At 42.0% G+C, this 20,238-nt stretch overlaps 1 protein-coding gene across 15 annotated transcripts in view; it reads right to left on the minus strand.

Moving 5' to 3' along the window:
* The window catches only part of FOXP1 (forkhead box P1), a 596,348-nt gene that overhangs the window by 167,820 nt on the left and 408,290 nt on the right, over nt 1-20,238 (minus strand). The gene's annotated exons all lie outside the window — the stretch shown is intronic.

The raw sequence follows: 20,238 nt of genomic DNA on the forward strand, positions 1-20,238 counted from the left end.
CCGACGGGGTTTGGGGCAGCCTGCTCTTGAGATATTTTTGTGGTGACATTAACATAGGCAGGATGCTTTTTTTTTTTTTTTTTAAAAAAAAAAAAAAAGGAAGAAAGAAAATTCCGATTCTGCAGACTTTAGAGGATTTTGTCACATGTATTTTTAAAGAACACATCGCCTGCATTCCAAGGATATGCCCCTGAGCTTGCTTTTGCTGCTTTTCCTTTTCTCTGCAATCAACCAAACTACCTGTTTAGCTTGAGACGCCCAGCTTGCCTACCTGAACACTCCTGAAGCCACCCCAAACTAATTATCGAAGTCCTGTCTTCCGTCACCTGAGTGAACTTGACAGATACTGTAAGGAAAAGTGAACTGCTGAAGACAGAGAAGTCAGCTTGAAAAACAGGATGAAGAGTTGAACAGCCAAATTCAAAAAAAAAAAAGAGAAGAGAAAAGAAAAGATAAAGGGGGAGGCGGAGGAGGAAGAGAAAGGATTTCTTCTGAAAATGCACTGCTGCTGTGGCAATGTTCTTCTGCCATGGAAGCAACTGATTTGTCATGGAGCATGGAATGCCGGACTGTCTGTCATCCAGGTGCTAAAACTCAGCTAAAATAACTCATTGGGAACTGTCAGTAGGATGTTTACATAGGCCCCAATCTTTTCTTCAGAGAAGGAAATTTTTTACTGGAATTCATCTTCTTTTGATCTCACATTCAAAGCAACGGCAGCTTGATAGACATTCAAGTCTGAAAGCAAATCCAGACGCTGAAGATAAACCGCCAGAATATGACAGGCAGAAGCATCTAAAGCTTATAAAAACCAAGAGAACAGCATGTCGCCTGAGTATTACAATAGCAGAAATCAAGAGACATATTAGGTGGAACTGATCAGCCACAAAAACAGTTCAAAAGGCAGATCAGAGAAACAGAGGACGAGGCTAGGAGGAAAAAAAAAAAAAAAGGGAAAGATCTGGTTTACTGCCTCACCTCCCTTCTGAGCCCGGCAGCTTTTAGATGCCTGCCTCTCCACTTTTAGAAGGGGTAGAGTATCCAATTCAAATGTTCCTGTCTAACTCAGCCAGCCTAGTTATAAACGCTGCAAATGACTTCCTAGCAATGCATTTCTAAGGGGCGAGGGAAAGAGACAGACCTTCACCTGTCTCAGTGTCCAGCATGCTACATTTTATTAGCAGCTCCTGCATCTGATCTGTCATGTAGTTTCAAAAGGCACAGAGCCTGGGCGCCGTGCAAGTGGGTGGCAGGAAACCCAGTCCTCAACAGAAGAGCTCTAAGTGGTTCGAGGCGGGGCTAGAGACTTCTGAGCAAGTCCAGTTCCCTAAAAATGGCTAATTACTAATTGAACACAAATGCTCCAGCCTCAGTCGCACAGATAGATGAGCTCAGGCCGATGGACAGAAAACTGCGCAATACCTCCTCACTTTGAAGTCATCTAAGGCAATTTCATAAAGGCATTATTCCAAGAACTTTCTTCGAGGCACACAATTATTTCTTTCAAAAATAAGCCACTTATTCTAATTAAAGTCAGTGTGTCGAATGAAAAAGTAATTCTCCCAACAAGTTTGTACTTAGAGCTGTTTGTTAATAAACACTGAATGTGAACAGGCAGCATCAGGTTAAAGGGCAAGGGAATTCCACATTATAATTTAGCCTGCAGTTACTCCTGACTGCAGACACCTCCTGGGAGCACAGAGCCAGATCATTCCTGCAGCACCCTTGGATTTTGAAAATCAGCCCCTCCCCCCATTTCTGCGTAATAACCCAACAGTGCAATGTGGATTTAAAAATCTACTAACCAATTTTAAAAGCTGTAATCAGTTTAGGGTTTGCCTCATGCAAACAAGATTCCTGGGTAGCTAAGTTACACATGTGAAAAACAAACACAACAAACAAACACAACACAAACCCTTCCGGATTCTGAGCCGATTTTGTAAAAGGCATCTTCGGTCACGCTTACATAGCTGTCTGATGTGCTAAGCTGATCATCTGTCTTTAAACGGTACTAGTTCAATATATGAAAGTTGCCACTACTCTTCTCCAAGCTAAAAAAATAAATTAAAAGTTGCTTTCAATACTTACTCCCAAAGTCTGCCAACTAAATATTCTACGTTGCTGTAATGGTTCCATTTACCCAAAACAGGGAGGTTTACCATGTAAAGCGGAATGCAAATTCCTTTATATATTATAAAATACATTCTTCCTCTGCAAAGAATGCTGTCACTCCCATGGTGAGACACGGAGGAGGAACGCTCCATTTCTCACAGCCATTAGAAGTCTTTTTTAAAAATCTGCCATGTAGGGGCTTCCCTGGTGGCGCAGTGGTTGAGAGTCCGCCTGCCGATGCAGGGTATACGTGGGTTCGTGCCCCGGTCCGGGAGGATCCCACATGCCACGGAGCGGCTGGGCCCGTGAGCCATGGCCACTGGGCCTGCGCGTCCGGAGCCTGTGCTCCGCAACGGGAGAGGCCACAACAGTGAGAGGCCCGCATACTGAAAAAAAAAAAAAAAAAAAAAAAAAAAAAAAAAAAAACAAACTGCCATGTATAAAGACCTTCATTAGTATAATTAAATGACTGTTGGGGTGGGGTTTTTTTTGATATAAACAACTTTTGATCTGTCATTTAAAAACCTCATAATATCATTAAAGAGCTACCATTTTTAAAAGAGAAATTGTCTGCTTAGGGCCATGGAAGAAGAGTAGCCATGCTCTGGGCCACTTCCTCTCTCTCCCTTTTAGACTTCTCCTGGACTTGAATGTCACCACAGACCTTGAATCCTTGAATGTGAAATGGCTTCACGCTAATTGCTCTAATTGCTTGAAGATGTGCAGGCAGGTGAAACCTGATCCCTGTGGCTATTGTAGAGACCAAGAACAACACTGGAATGTTTACACAGCAGTTTGATTTTCATAGACAGAAGGGCTGAGTTTCAGACAGCAAAAACACAGCTAATAGGTGACCCCTTTATGTAGTCCTCCTTTAAAAAAAAAAAAAAAGACACACAACAAAAAACAATTTCATGTTCTAAAAGGCAGTGTCCCAAATGCCAAGGTTATTTGCTTGACTCTTGGAGTGAGTATGCGGTACGTTGCACCTGACATTTATACGCGAAACTCTACCCCGAACACATTTTTTTTTTCTTTTTACCTTAAAACAAAAAAGCACTTTATATATGTCAGTCACCTTACAAACAGATTAGGACTGTATGGTATTTCCAAATAAGTGCCTTCATTTAAATTTTAAATTGAATATTTTCCACTACCGCAAAACTCCTTGTCCCTTAAAGGAGAAGCCTTGTACCTCCTCGTTTACTCCTTTGGTTCTTCTGCTCCCCCCCTCCACCCCCATCCCCATTTATGGAACTCCTGACCCTTGTACATTCCTGGATTGCACTTAAAGTTGAATCCAAACCCTCTCATGTTGGTGCTTTAGACAATATGCATCCTTTTGGTGCCTTTTTTCTTTGTAACCGTGTGGGACTGTGGTCTGCTTCTCATCTAGAGGGAAAGGCGGCCAGGGGAGTGGCTGACATAGTTATTCAATGACAGTGGCCATTCTCCCTGGATATTTTAATGAATTGAGATGGATACAGAGGTCTGACAATGGCTCCCCAGAGCCCTCTCTTAACAGAGCACAAATGTAACCAATGCTGGACAGAAAATATACTGCAGCAAGACCAAGATAAAAATACAACAGCACCTACAAGGTGTCATTAACAAAAGGAAACCCACGCAGGTTAGGGGTAGGCTTGGACAGGTGTCGAGATACACACATACATCCAGGAGTGTTTCATACAGAGCCATGGAAACACTGGGAAACAGGAACTAAGAATTAAACACGTTTTACAGTATATCACAAAACAAAGAACTGATTTTAAGGTTAAGCTGGGCAATTAAAAGCAATAGACATACCTTGTAAAAAAGAACAGAGAAGTAGGGAACACCCCACACAGCTGGAAGGCACCGTCTAATGGCTGCTCTCTAAGTTACGCTGTGTATCAACTTCTGATAATGAAATAAAAAAGGCGGAAGAAAGGGTGGCGGGGAGTCCTTTTAAAGCTGTGAAAACGCTTTAGTTACATAAGCTACGTAATAAATATAGGAGCTTCCACTGCCCAGACTATTTGTCCCCAAACGCTGAAAGACAAAATGATGAAACAAAAACAACTGGCTACAGAACAACCTTGCACATCACAGCCGCCTGACATACATTTAGAGATACTCATACCTTGTTTGCAAAAGTTACAATCTCCTATTAAGAAGTAATGCTTCCTTCTCTGAAAAAGGAGGGGACAAGTAACCATGTATCCGCTTAAAGATTAAGTATAAACTAGTCCAAGCCAGTGAGAGGAACGCGGAGGGAAAAAGTAAACAGGCCCTCACCCCCCTACCCCCAAAATAGTTCCCCTTTGAAAGCGCCATGCAGTCAGTGCCTGGTACCAAGGGCTGCCCCGTTCGTTGGAGGGGTCAGGAAAGCTATGCTAAACCGACAGGTTCCGTTTACAGCAGGCCAGAACTTTGTTTGGATATACTGGCCTTGCTCCCCGCCAGCTTAACAACAGATGGCTAGAAAACTTTCATTATGCTGCACAGGACTGAACTGCAAACAATCCAGGAAACTGTGAAAAGTTTAACTCCCTCGAAACCAATGTGCCAAACCAGGACCTGCCCAGAGGACTGTGGAAGTGATGGTTAAAACAAGGGCGCTTGCTAACTGCCCAAGTCAACTCAGGCACCATTCCAGACGCCGGAAGAGCAGCGACCCGCCCAAGTCTTGAGTTTAACTGTTCAAAGCCCAGACCTTAAAAGGAGTTGTAGTGACGGTCCCTTCTTTTTTTCTTTCCCTAAAAATGTGCTGTCAGACTTTCCCTCGCCTTGGGAGAAAGAAGATCTTCCTCCAGACAGTTCCCAAGCTCCCTTCCTGCTTTCCCTCCCTCTGGAAATCGGGAGGATGAGGCCGAATAGTCTCGTGCTAACACCCAGATTTAAATACGATTTATCCAAATCTGTCTATAATTTAAATATTCATTAAACTGATTCAATCACATGAACCCTAATATCTCCTAATGCTGCAAGACAGGTTATAAATGTACCTTCAAAGGTTTAATTCAATTGGCAGCCTGAGAGGTCTTATCACTGGAAATGTGTTATTTTCATATTATTCGAGAAACGAACAAATGCATTTTCCACAGATGTATTTGAGAAGCTAGCCTTTCCGGTTATTGAAAGAAAATTGTGTTTATGACTCCTTTAGCATAGTGTAAACTCATAAACGTCAACAGAGAGTACAAGGAAAACTGTCAACTAAATATTGTTTCCTTCATGAGCTGTTCTTCCAAGTCAATTACGCCTTTCAACTTCTGGGGCATTGTATGATAAACTGGCAGTAAAAATCATTCACATTAATATACCATGGTGCCTCGCCTGCAAAAGGTAATTAAAGAAGTAAATGGCTCATAAGAATAGACATATTAGCTGCAAAATGAAAGGCAACTGAGCTGCCACATAAAAATATGTACCATTAAGATATTGCATTTTCATATTCCTGTAATCAGCTTCAGTAGACTAATGCTTATTTAATCCAGTTCTGTGCTAAGTCCATCAACAACTGTTTTTTGCTGTTTTCTCCTTGACTGAACATTACGAGAGCAGGTTTGGAATAAATACTGCAATGAGGTTTTTGCATCCTCAGTTGAAGAACAGGTTTTTATATTTTAAAATCTGTTTCTCTCTCTCTGAGAAATACAATGTTAAAAAAAATTACTGGTGGAGAAAAAAGTATATATAAATTATATTATATAAAAATATATAGTTTATTATTATTATATAAAAATATATTTAGATATGTCTCCTAGCTAGACATGTCTCTTCAAATGGCAGAACATTTCAGGGAAATAATATTTGGTTCCACATTCACTGCTTCTGACCCAGACCATTACCAGCACAGGGGATATGGTGTCAGGCCTTTACTTGCCAAATCTCTGCTGCCTTTTTGAAGTGCTCCCTTTTACTGATATTAACAACGTCTTCCATTAACACGAGCAGAAGGAAGGCAGTTCATCCTCCGGCAGAGGTGGAAAGAGAAGGCAGGAAAGGAGGAGGGAGATGGCAGGTGGGGAGGCAGGAGAGGACCCCAGACTTGCCTAGTGGCCCCTGCGTTCTCTTCCTTCCAAACGGTTATCCACCTGACTGGATAGAATCTTCTGGAAGACACGCGACTGCCCCTCAAATTAGGTGCTCCAACTTTCCATTCTCTGGTTTCTGAACTGACATTTGGCTGTATTCTTCCCATCCTTCATTTCAGAGTTCCCTCGCCAGGCCAGCCCACCCCACCCACAGGAAAGCATCACCTAGGCGGTCTGAGCGTTTTCACTCAAGTTGCTCACCTCCCCGCTTCTGAAACCTTGATCTTGACCAGTGAGATGAGTCCACCGTTTGCACTATTCATATTTCTCGGAACGTTTAGATGCATTGAGTTTCCTGGAGGCTAAGAAATTCCTGTTCTTGTTGTGGAAATTAGGCCTCTTTCTTGATGACCAATGCGGGCCTAAGGCTTTGCCAATTCAGTTTGGGAGTTCTGGCTTTCAAAACTCTTGCAATGCCTCCGGTGTTAATGCCAGCAATGAGAATCAGCCTATAAAACATTAGGATACCTGTCTCCTATCATGGTTGCCAGCAATCTCTCACTTTCAATAACATCTAAAGGCATCTAGATGGGGTCCTCTAATTGATCAAAAAATCCAAGAGAGATTCCTGACCTCTGTTTTTTGTTTTTTTTAAATCATAGGTTTTCAACAAAGGCAAAGTTCTAGATTTCTACACAAGTTGCACCTTTGCCCCGTCTCTCCTGTGAGTACAGAAATTTCCAAGGCTTTAAAACTCAACGGTAGCCAGCCGGGTCCTCAAGGACAGGCCAGGATGTGAGGATGGTCCTACAAGGACCCTCTCCTGCTTATTTATCTTTGTAACAGTTCTCAGAACTGCCGAGAGCCTCCTAGATTTAGGCTGGATCTTTCCTTGTAACGTATCAGTGCTTCAACGTTTGAGCACACATCACTTGGAACCACAATTAATGAGCTCTAGTCCTTTTCCTAATTAAGGAACAAAGGTTCCTGTGTGCACACACACATGGAAAGAGAAGAGAAGGCTTCTAATTGCTTCAAAATGGGGTTTTTCATATTTAGAAACATAATGGCATCGGGAAAGAAGAGCATTTCCAACATCCTTTACAAATAAGGCTTTACAAAATACTGTTAGCTGTTCATAATACATCACTATCAAAAATGGAAAGTTATGAATACCGTACATGTAACCTTTGTCTTCACATGAATTAACCTATAGGTACGAATACAATGATACAGGAATTAGTTCTTAAAAATACACTAAAAAAAAAAAAAGAAAGAAAGAAAGAAAGAAAAAAAAAAGGCCCCTCTCTGAAGAAAGGAAGGCGAGAAGGCAGCTCCTTGGAGTCTGATATTCCTCAGACCTTAGCAGATTAGGATTCAAACATGTAATTAAGAAAGATAACCCCAGTTTTTATAGTAATTAGGGGCTGTGGGAAATAGGATACTCTCTCTCGAAAGTGTTACAAATACACCACGCTTCTAAATAACCTGCGATGCTTGGAAAGAAGACTCACTACCAAGGGCATAGCTGCTCGCAGCGAGGGAACAGTAAATGACAGACTGGCGTTCAAGTCCATTAGCTGCTATGTGAGAGCAGCACATTCACTAGCACGCGACCTGTGAAAAATCTTAGATCTCTTTAAATCTTTGAATTGGATTACTGCATTAATTCTTAAGAACTGCAATCCTTCAACCAAGTCAAATTACCCTCATTAACAGTGGAAAAACTGCCTCTGCAATAAGTTTAAGAAAAAAGATATTTATTACCTATAATCACTTTCAGATACTTCACCTAGAAATATGATGAATGTAGGCTAACCACTCTGAAAACGGTGGGATCCTGCTTTCGCATGTCACTTTCAGATTAAAAATAAAAATGAAAGCGTGTGCATGGTGTTAACATTTATTTTTAAATCCACAGGACATTTCCTTTTATTATAATAACGCTCTGATAAGAAGTGAATAGTCCCATTTTACAGGAGAGGAAACCGAGGGGCATGCACAGAGATACTGCACCAACTGTCCAAGCTCTCCCAGCTAATTTGGGGCAGGAGAGAGTCTCCTGGCCCTGTGTTCTGGGTTCAGACTACGGGAATTAAATCGGAAATCCAGACTTCCACTGCCACTGCAATGCAATGTGTGGACTCCTCTAAATCACACTCAGGGAATTAAAAGACAGGAAAAAGAAAAGAAAAGATAGGCGTGCAGGTTTGAGTGTAGCAACGATCCCCATGATAAACACAACAGGAGCTGGCTCTATGCTTCCATCACCACATTGGCTAATACTGTCTAACCTGCCTTGAGGATTCATCAAATAAGCGCTCTTACAGTGGTGAAAGAAAAAGAAATGTAAATTGATCTACTCTGCCCTTGTTGCTCCCTAAAACGGCCTCCTCAGAAATGTGATAAAAGCTTGACCGATTTTGAACAACTTTTGGTACTTTATGGCAAATGAGCTCTTTGAAGCCCCGCTGACTGCTATTCCTCCGCTCCAAGGATGTGACTGCTTTGGTTCTGTTACTTCCCCGCACAAGCTGGGGCAGGAGAGTCCTCTCCATCCAAAAGAGGAGCAACTGGGAAGGGCTTGGGCAGAGGCAAGCCTGTGTTTATTGCAACACACGGTTTTTCTATCATGTATTAAGGAATGGGAAAAGGTGAACAAGACAGACACAAGTTGCTTTCTAAACTTGATAGTAACCAATACGTCTTAAGGGCCATAATAAAATGCTAACTGGTGTTCATAATAAAGACCCAGAGGAACTACTAAGGCTCTGGAGTGACTTCTGAATCACCATCAGAAAAAAAAAAAAAAAAAAAAAGGGAGATACATTGTGCTTGGGATAGCTGCATGTGAAATACATTTATTTCAAACTAGGTAGTCCTTAGTATATGATGACAAAAATCTCCAATGACCCTATATTCTACTGTAACCTTCTTTTTTTAAACAAATTCCAGACAACAGTTGTTAAGATGAGCACTTGAATTCCACGTCAGATACGCGGCAAAGTCTAATAAAGGAAACAGCATTTATTCAGCTCAGTGTGAGTCAGGCTTTTGCATTCACTGCCCTTCTATCCTTCCAATGACCTTTGAAGGTGTAAATTGTTCTGCTCGTTTTACAGAGGAGGAAAACAAGGCTCAGGGAGGATAACTTGCCCAAGGTCAAGTGGCTTCTAAATGGGTCTATGACTGCATGGAGGTGAAGGTGAAGCTTAAGAGAAAATCAGAGAGAGGAGCTGCTCAAAGGAGGGCTGGGAGGAAAGAGGCCTCCGTCTCGGGGCATTAAAACTTTGCAGGAAACCGTGATCCAAACATCAGACGGTGTGTGATTTGCACACTCCTTGCCCACCTCCTGCCCGGAGGCACTGCACGTTTCAAAGGACAATATGGAAACTGTCCCTCTATGGTGCCACTATTCGTAGAGTCTCCCCCCTCTCTCTTTCAAGAGCTTTATGACGGTCAGCCGGGTGCTTTTCAAACAATAAATGCCTTAGCAGTGACCTCATGGTTAACCTGGTTCACTACTCTAGCCACCTTTCTAAACGAACGTTATAGTTACTTTTTCCATAATACCTTCCATTTACACATCAATTAAAAACATAATTTTTGATGCCTCCTCTGTACCAAGCACAGTCTGGGCACTAGGCCTATGAAGGCATCCCTTCCAAGGCTTACGGTCTATGAGAAATAGACATGAGACGTTGGCAATCCACGAATCCAGAAATAATTAGAAAGCCATCACAAAGGGAGCCTGAATGAAACAGCGACCTCACATACTTGTCATTCTTAACCTACGAGGTAAGGCCATCAAGAAATCTGTCCATGAGGAGGGGATATCTAAGATGAGACCTGCAAGTAGAGAAGGAATCACAGCCTAGGAGCAGAGAGAGAAAGTTCAAGGAGATGGACCACAGAGGCTGAGAAGAAAGTATCTGTTGAAACAACGCTAAAAAAAAAGAGGAACTTACGAATAGCAGGTGATAGTGAATTGCCTCGTTCAACAATATTACGCCTACCTCATCCTTTTTCAATCCTTTTAAGACAAAAAACTTGCACAGATTACGAATATGCTTTTAATCAAATGGCCTAATAAATACAAAATGCATCAGGTTGGCAAAAAGCATCAACAAATTTATGTAATTACTACTGAAAAATAAATAGCTTAGAGTTGGCCCTGGTTTCTGTCTTTACCTTTCTTAACACTGTTACGCACTGGCGGTAGGCAGACAATTCTGGATGACCTCCCACTTTCCTACCCCTCGTTTCAGATATTCAAGCACTAACCAAGGTATTAATGTGAAGGATTTTGCAGCTGCGATTATGATCCAAAATCAGCTGACCTTAGGATAGGGAGATAATCTGAGCAGGCCTGAAAGAATCACATGGACTTTGTATTTTGGAATTCATATTAGAGTTTAGAGATCAGAGATGGAGAAAGTCAAACATTCGAGAGCGCAAGAAAAGATCTGATGTACTACTGCTGGCATCAAGGCAGAGGAGGTCACATGGCAAGAAATGTGGGCAGCCTCTAGAAGCGGAGAGTGGCCCCTGGCTGACTGATACCAGCAAGGAAATGAGGACCTCAGTCCTACAACCACAATGAACTGAATTCTACCAACAACCTAAGGGAGCTAAGAAGTAGATTATTCCCCAGAGCCTCCAGATAAGAACTCAGTCTGGGTGGCACCTCTGATACTCTCAACCTTCTGATACTCTGAGCACAGAAGCCAGCAGCTCTGCGTCTGGACCTGTGACCTATGGAACCGTGAGCTAACAAATGGAGGTCTTAAGCTGCTACGTGTGTGGCAACGTGTTTACACAGCAACAGAAAACCTATATAAGTAGAAAAGAGATGAAATCACATTGCCTGTGTCTTAAGTATACCGAACAGTTTCTCTTACTCAATGAATAAGAGCTTAAATGGAAGAGAGGAAAGGAGAAGGGGAGAAGAACAGGAGGGAGGAGGGGAGGGGAAGGGAAAAGACTCAGTTTGCTTTCTAGTCCCGGAAGAACCAACATGGAGGACCAGGGCAGGTCACTCACTTCTCTCTGGGCCTCACCTTCCTCATCTGTGAAGAGGAGATGATAATAATGGGAAATGGTGAGAGGCATCTTTGGAGAACACACAGTTGAAAACACTCTGAAAGTTGTTAAAAGTACAAATCCAAGTTAGGTTTTATTTTTTGTACTGCTTCTTTCCTGAGCCTTTTTGATTTTTAGCTTGCTTTTCCGATTATTTCAATTACCTAATACTGATCAAGAAACAAATATGGAATCACCCTTGGCTGGAGAAGAAAAGGAACATCCCAAACCATTCTGGAGCTTCTTACAGTCCATGTGATGAGGGTGGAGATACCTTCCAGGAGAGAATCCAAGAGAGAATTGAAAAGAGGTCAGCCTGCGTCCCTGGTGAGGAAAACCAGGTCTTGCATTTTTTTCCCTCCATCAGTTCCACAGTCGTTTGGAAGGTGGAATCAGAAGGCCTGGGTTCAAATTCCAGCGCCACTCCAGACCCCAATTTAACCACTCTGTTCTGAGTTTTTCACGGGTGTGAAAGGGAAGTAACACCACTATCTCCTAGGGTTGCCGTGAGGAGTAAGTGAAATAATATATAAACTGCTTCTTAAGACAGTGTGTGGCACTTAGTATGCACCGTGTAACTGTTGTTGTTATTATTACTATTGTTATGGATTCCAGAATAGAAGCTACCTTTTTTTTTTTTTTTTTTTTTACAGAAAGTCTGTTCTCTCCCCAACGGAATTTGGAAAAATTTGTTAAGATGGGGCTTGGTAAATATGTAAAAATATACAATAAGGATTTTACCACTAATGCCTTTCCATTGTACACTATAAACCCCATCTAATCTCTGGGGAAGAGGTGAGAAAACCCCTCCACAGTCACGGTTTTGCCGCACAATTTTACGTTTGCTCAAAGGGAAAAAAGAGACTATCAAGATTTTTAAACCATGACTTATTGCTTTTTAACAAGTAGTTTGGGCAAAGCCAGAAAAGAGGATTCACCTGCTGAAAGAGCAACAGGAGGAAAGGAATTTCAGCCAGAGGGTCAGAGGCCAGCGCAGCCAGGAAAAAAGGCCACAGTAAAACAAAATAAAGGCTGACTTTTGTCTTTGAGTCCAGGGCACAGACTTCCTTCTCTTCCTCACTGCTTTAGTTGTCGCCTCTCTACCGGGCTGAGGAGTGAGCAGTGAGATCACTCTCCTAACTCACAGCTGAGGGGGCAGGGCAGCTCCCAAAGCAGGCACTAGGGGCAACCCAGTGAGCACCGTGACGGGGGCTTGCAAATGCTCAGGGGCGGGTGTGCAGAGGCGGCTCGCTTGGAGCCAGTGCTGGGGTTCCCATGCCTGAGCAGCAAAGGATGCCAGCAGCCAGGTGAGATGGGTGCACAGAAGGGAGTGGGGGAGATTCCCGGGCAGAGAGATGAGTGTGCCCACAGGCAGGAAGACATGAGGGACCTCGGAGCGTTCGTGACCTGACAGGAGGGGCTCGAATGCCCAGAAGGAGCTGGCTGAATCATGAGCGAGAGGCTGGAACTTGCAGATCACAGGAAGAAGTTGGGACTTTGGTAAATTAAAAAGAAATAAACCTAACAGTAAAATTGACTCTTGAGCTGTGGGAGGTCTATAGTACTATGAATTTTAACGCATGTATATACTCATATAATCACCACCATGATCAGGATACAGAACAGCTCCATCACCCCCCACACTTCCTTGTACTATCCCTTCATAGTCATAGCCTCCCTCCATCCCGAACCCTTGGCCACCACTGATCTGTTCTCAGTAACTGTAGCTTTGTCTTTTCAAAAACATCATATAAATGGAATCACACAGTATGTAATCTTTTGAGTTGAGCTTCTTTTACTCAACATAATATCTCTGAGATTCTTCTAAGTTGCTGGGTATATTAATAGTACATCTCTTATTATTCCTGGAGATTATTCTACTATATGGAGGTACCAGGGTTTGTCTATCTATGCACCCAATGAAGGACAGTTGGGTTTTTCCCCAGCATGCGACTACCATATGTAAAGCTTCTACGACATTCATATACAGGTTCTTCTATAGACAAACGCCTTCCTTTCCTTAGGATAAATAAATACCCAGGAGTGAGCACTGGGTCACATGGGAACTGTATATTTCATTTTTAAAAAACTCGACCCACCGGTTTTCAGAGTGGCTATCCCACTCGGCATTCCAATCAGCAATGCATGAGAGTTCATTCGTTCCATATCCTTGTCAGCACTTGATATTGCCTGATTTTTAAAATTTTAGCCACTTTAATAGGTGTGTAGTGGTCTCTCATCATGCTTTTTTTCCGTTACCATAGTTATAATTTGCATTTCCCTAATGCTGCTGAACAACTTTTCATGCTTTCTGTAAATCTTCTTTGGTGAAATTTTTGTTCAAGTCTTTTGCCCATTTTTTTAAATTGTTTTTTTCCTTACTATAGAATTTTAAGGGCTCTTTATAATATCTTCTGCATGCCAGTCTTTGGTTGGAGATGTGATTTTAAAATATTTTCTCCTAGTTGAAAGGGAACCCGCCTACACTGTTGGTGGGAATGTAAATTGGTGCAGCCACTATGGAGAACAGTATGGAGGTTCCTTAAAAAGCTAAAAATAGACCTACCATATGATCCAGCAATCCCAAAGGACATATATCTGGAGAAAACCATACTCCAAAAGGATACATGCACCCCAATGTTCACTTCAGCACTATTTACAATAGCCAAGACATGGAAACAACCTAAATGTCCATCGACAGATGGATGGATAAAGAAGATGTGGCACATAGTTACAATGGAATATTACTCAGCCATAAAAAAGAATGAAGTAATGCCATTTGTAGCAACATGGATGCAACGAGAGATTATCACACTAAGTGAAGTAAGTCAGAGAAAGACAGATATCATACGATATCACTTATATGTGGAATCTAAAAAATGATACAAATGAACTTATTTACAAGACAGAAACAGACTCACAGACTTAGAAAAAAACTTATGGTTACCAAAGGGGAAAGGTGGGAGGGGGATAAGTTAGGAGGTTGGGATTAACATATACACACTACTGTATATAAAGGAGATAATCAACAAGGACCTACTCAACAGGAGGGAACTCTACTCAATACTCTAATAACCTATATGGGAAAAGAATCTGAAAAAGATATAGATATACATATACATATAACCAAATCACACGTCGCTGAAACTAATACTATAAATCAACTATATGCCAATATAAAATAAAAAATAAAAACCATGAAAACCTAAAAAAAATACAATAAAAATAAAATATTTTCTCCTAGTCGGTACCTTGTCTCTAATCAGGGATTATATTTGCAATCTAGAATGTTCCTTCATACTATGTTAGGGAGGAAAGACAAGAAGGATTTTAGGGTGGAGCCAATTTACTAAGAAATAAAAAATGCAGCCTGGAAGTAATGCACGGGCCCAATGTCTCCGGCACACAGGACGAGAACAGGGTGTTCTCATGGCATGGCAGGAACTCGTGCAAAGCAGTCCACTCAGGGCGATGCTTTGAATGCTGTGACTAATGATGGCACGTAAAGGTGATGTCTTCCTGTCCTCTGTTTTTAGTGCCACTGAACCATCCCAGGTAATAAATCAAAGAAGCCAGGGTGGCTACTTGTATGGCGAGATAAGGGAAATTAATTTCAGTGCCCAAACATGGACCTCCTTATATTAAAAAATGACTTAGCAATCCTAGTCCTTTTCATGAGAATTGTCTCGGAAAACCAACACGTGGAAAACACACACACAGGGCTCATTCACCCTCTGTATTTTCAAGAGAAACACTGTTTTCTCCCAAGATTGGGAAGTCAAGGGGAAGAATCATTTATAAAATGAGGAGCAAAAAATTAAAACTGGTTGAGTAAAAAATGTCCATGAACCTTCAAGAAAGGGAGGAGTATAGTAGTAAATCGCATGTTGTTACGTTCTTACAATTTTTTTTTAAAAAAATACACCCTTCTCTATGCTTTGCAAACTACTGTAATTGTCTCATTTTCACCGAAGTTCAAGACATTTTGAGTTTAAAAAGTGTAAAAATACAAATACTAGGACCGTGGGTGACAGTATATGAAACAATAGTGAGATTTCTAGGTGGAAACGTGGCTCGAACACAGAGTTAATACCTTGGCTGGATATTAAGAGGAAGACAACATGTAAGAAAAACCCAGAGACTTCCCTGAGCTCCCCAGGGACCGCCCCCCCTTCCCCCGCCCGCCTGCACCTCCGCGCTGTGCTCAGAACAATGTAAAGCCATCCATCACCCGCGAGCTCCCTCCACTTGCCGGCGCCAAGTGGGCAGGGGTGCCACCTGTCCAGCTTTCCTTTGAACAGTCCCCCACACAAAGTCCCACTCTGCTCCAGGTTCAAAGTAGCATTTCATCTGGACGCCTGAATTGGCCAGCGTTTCCGCAGCAGCAGTAGTGCTCTGGCTCTAACTCCGACAAGTCTGCTCTGAACCTTGGTTCTTCTGACCAAATTCTGGGTCGGCTCCAAGTGGGCATTGCTGCCCTACCTCTCTCTCTTGGCTTCCCTTCTTGCCCCCTAAAAATCTCTTCTCCGCACGGTAGCCCGAGGGATCTTTTGAAAATGCGCATCAGTTCCTGCTGCTGGGATCCCCACTGCACTTAGCAAGAATAGTTTCTAATTTAAGTCACCTCTGTATACCACAGGGGCTAAATAAACGTGTTGAGTAAATAACCGAATGTGTAAGTGATTGTGCTAAGATACGGAGGTTCTTTTATGATCCTGGCCTTATCTGAATTTATTTTTTAATATTTTTTTAAAAACGGAAATGTTCTTGTCATCTCAGAAGTAGGAATGCATTTCTGAAGATAATAACAGAAACCTCAGGATCTATAAAAAGACAACTGATAAATAAAACTATATTAAAACTGAATATGGCTAAAACAGTACACCAAATTCAAAAGGTCACCCAAACACTGGGTAAATATTTGCCTATCACAGTTAACCTAGAAGAACAGGTCTAAGTTTTATGGTACATAAGAATCTCTATAAATCAATAAGGGAATAAATAAATCCAACAGAAAATTAGGCAAATAATATGAAAGAAAATACAGATGTCTCCTCAACATTAAAAAAAAGTTGCTAATCTCACTCTTAAAGAAAACTTATATCTACTTCATTTGTTTTAATTTTTTCCCCTTTTATTTCTGAACCACATGTCCAAGGATCGGCATAAAGCCTTGAGCGCCATAGAAAAAATGAAGGATGTTCAGGCAAAATAATTTAGATGCGGCACTGTCTGCCTTCAACTGACATGTATTTATTCCTTAAGTGACTACGTGCACAAATCTCAGTTTCCTCAGCTGTTAAATGGGAACAGTCATACCACTAACCTCACTTAGGTCAATCTGGTGAGAATACATGTAAAGGGCCAGACGTAATTTCATCTACGCTATCTTTTATTATTACGTCAGGCACCAACCCACCGTGATCAGGCATTCTGCTAGAGCAAAACTAGCAGGAAGGCAGGGACGGGGAAAGCGCTAGAACTGAAAGGAGAAGGGAGTATATGTACAGTTCAGGGGGTAAAGATAAATTGCGGAAAGAGTTCAAAAGGCAGGCAAGTTCGTTTCCGGTTCAGGTTGTCAGAGATCTCCTAGAGACAATGGTGTTTAAAACATACTTTGAAAGGAAGAGCCGATTTGGGTATGCCTCAGACAATTATACGCTCGGTCAATACGAGCTAAACAACATCTACTGGGCCAGGTACTGTGTCCGTCACCGAAGACAACGGTGGTGGAGAACAGAGATGGCCTCTACGCCTGAGGAATGTATAGTTAAATAGGAAACAGAGTTGAACTGTGTTTGAGAAGCAAAGCAATAATGAACCCAAAATTCAGGAGGAGGGTCACTTACGTGCATGGGCTCTGGGAAGAAATGCAAGTTACGAGTAACGGACCAAATCTTGGGTTGACTGGGTGTGAGGGTACTCATGGATGTTTACTATATTATGCTTTATAACTTATCAAGTATGTTGCATAACATATTTAATAGCTTCTAAGGTGCACTGTTTTCTTTTTCCCTTTTCATTTTAACATCTCCAGAATTGGGATGCCTCCTAAAAGAGAGAAGGTAAGAAAGCATTAAGGGTTAACTGACTTGGCCACATTTTTATATTATTACTAGTATATACAATAAAGGTCTTATCAAAGATTCAATGAAATATGGTATATTCTCTTTTATATGTCAAGTATTATATTTTTAAAAGATCATAAAAAATGTTTTTAAAAACTACATTATGCCTTTGATCAGCTGGATAAGCTGAGTGTTATTTGGAGTGCGATTTTTAAAAAAGAGACATGGAAGTTCATACTCTCAGGTACAGGCGGTAAATTCATATAGGAGCTAGGCCTCCACTGAATTCAGTTCATGATGTAAAATCAGGTTCTGTTAAAACTAAAAGTATTATCGGGATTCTCATTCTGTTTTCACCCAAATATGCCATCATTTCCTCCTCTCCTGTTTTTTGGGGGGGGGGGACGGAGGGTGGAGAGAAGGGAATGCAGCGAGATTGGAACTCATTTAGCTATGAAAGCCATCATGAGTATGTACTCCCATGACTACCAACATCCATAACACTGGAAATTCTTTAGTCCCTAACGAATCCAGGTATCCCAGTCATCTCGATCCATGATCTAGTTTTAAGAAATAATGTGGTTCCAGGTAGTCAGAGGTGCCGTCTACTTGTATGTAAGCTTCAGCTTAACAGCAGGAAAGGATTTTTGCAAAACCATGGCAAGTGTCTGATGCACACTCTCTTATTTCTCAGACTATTTCTCCTTCCCTTCCCCTCCCCTCCCCCAAATTTCCAAAGGAAAGCCACAGACAGGCTCTGGTGTCAGGTAAGGTGACATCAACAAGTACTGGGGAGGATGCTATTTGGATGGAGTGGGACAGCCCGGCAACGGCAGCGCCTGCATCTCTATTTTCTTCTAAAGAGCAATTACGATTTAATATGGTAAAATTATATCATTAAACCTACTCAACTGGAATAAATTCTCCTTCTGATATGCATTTAGAAAAGCAGTGCGTATTCCATCCCCAAAATATATCTATTACATTTTTGTGTCTACCCGCCACTTCTCTTTTTACCATGATACTTGAGATAAGTTTCAGACAGTCTGGCAGGAGGAGAAAAAAATACAACCACCCTGAAACTCGATACTTATCTTACTCATCGAGACCTTTTTGATCTCTCTGAGTGAAAATTAATCCTTAACTATAAGTACATCCTCCAACTTCCCAAAGCACAAAATTTCTAACGTCTTGTTGCATTTTCTACAAGGACCATTACTTATTACTATTATTATAGCTTCCCCTCTTTGTTCAAAAAGCACTGTAATTTAAATTAATGAGTTAAGTTTACACTCAAATGAAGAACTGTCACATGCTTATTTTCCAGTTATGAGTCTTTACCACAAGCAGATTAGACGTATCATTTGTAATAGAGTTTTCCTCCAGCTCAACATTGAGAACTTGGCGTGGCGGTGTTGCTGACACCCACAGAGACCCTGTTTTCCTCTTTCTGTATTTCCTGCGATATGGTCCTCTGAAGCTAGCTGCATGGCTTCCATCTTTTCAACCGCAGCTTTGGGGAGTTTTCCTGCATTCTGAATTACGTGGGATACTGAAGAGAGACGAGGCAGGCATGATGGGGGGTCAAGAGCGGGCCCCAAGGCTTAAAATCACTGACAGTGTTCCAGCTGTTTGCCTCGCTGGCTAAGAGCACAGACTTTGGCAGGTCCATGTGCGTTCAAATCCCTGCGGAATCATCTGTTACTGTGTACCGCTGGACGAGTTATTTAACTTATTCGGGTCTCGGTATCCTCAACTGTCAAATGGGAATACTACTTAGGAAACAAACCTGGATGTGGGATTAACTAATATATCCAAGCCCTCGCAAGGTACATGCCGTAAGTGGACATTATTAATGCTGTGTTTTATTGCCTTTCTTTTGTTAAGCCTCTGACTCCGATCAACAGAAATTAAACTGGCAGCGATTAGAGCATGCGTCAGAATTCAGAACATTGTAGGAAGGTTGCTTAGTTCAAGGTGGGAACAAGGTTGGGTGGAGGGAGGGTTGTGGGTAAGGGGAACAGGCCAAGGAGTTTCTGAATTCTGCTCATCTCTGCCCACCCACCCAAAGACTGAGAGGCCACTAAGTTTGTCCCCTCCCGCTTTCACATGAAGGGGGCTGAAAAGGCAACACCGAGAAGAAGACACAAACGCAGATGTTAAGGGCAGTGACACAGCCACCAATGCACTGGAAAGAAATCCACAGGCGTAAAGCCCAGCAGTCCAACAACATGAATTCCCATTAGTGTATTTCCAGAAGGGGATGTACGCCTATACAGTCTTATGTTTCGGACAGAGCTAATGAAACAGACTTACGCTGGGGTCATATCTTGTACGGGAAGACGGCCAATAGCATTATGACATTTAAACCCAGCAGGTGGAAATGCAAAAAAGAGGGAATATACATACACATATGGCTGATTCACTTTGCTGTACAGCAGAAACTGACACAGCAGTGTAAAGTAACTATACGCCAATCAGAAAACAAAACAAAACGAAACGAAATGAAACACCCAGCAGGCACCTTAGAGAGCCTGCCAATCCCAGGACCTACATTTCTCGCCTATTCCACAGACGAGGAACTTGAGGTCCGAAGAAGTGGGTGAGGGCCCAAGAAGAGAATTATTAGTAAAGTCGGTCCTACAACTGTCCAGGATACTCTCCTTTCTACTGCGTCACTCCGACTCTCTTTCCGCGGGTGAGCAGGTTGCTTCGCAGCAAACCACGCTCTCCTCCACGGCTCCGGTCCCACTAACAGTGGGACCTCACACATGCCAGCCCGAAGGCACATGCTTCCAGCAACCCCATGGAAACAAAGTAACTCTACCCTTCTGTTTCTGTGTCCCTGTGATCTTCAAACAGGAGACACCAAACACACTAACACTTTTGACAAGTAATCACCACATGCCGAGCTCTATTGAAAGCTGAGTATTTCACGTGTCATCACGAAGTGCTAG

The sequence above is a fragment of the Pseudorca crassidens genome, chromosome 10 (assembly GCF_039906515.1).
Source record: "Pseudorca crassidens isolate mPseCra1 chromosome 10, mPseCra1.hap1, whole genome shotgun sequence".
Taxonomy (NCBI): Eukaryota; Metazoa; Chordata; class Mammalia; order Artiodactyla; family Delphinidae; genus Pseudorca; species Pseudorca crassidens.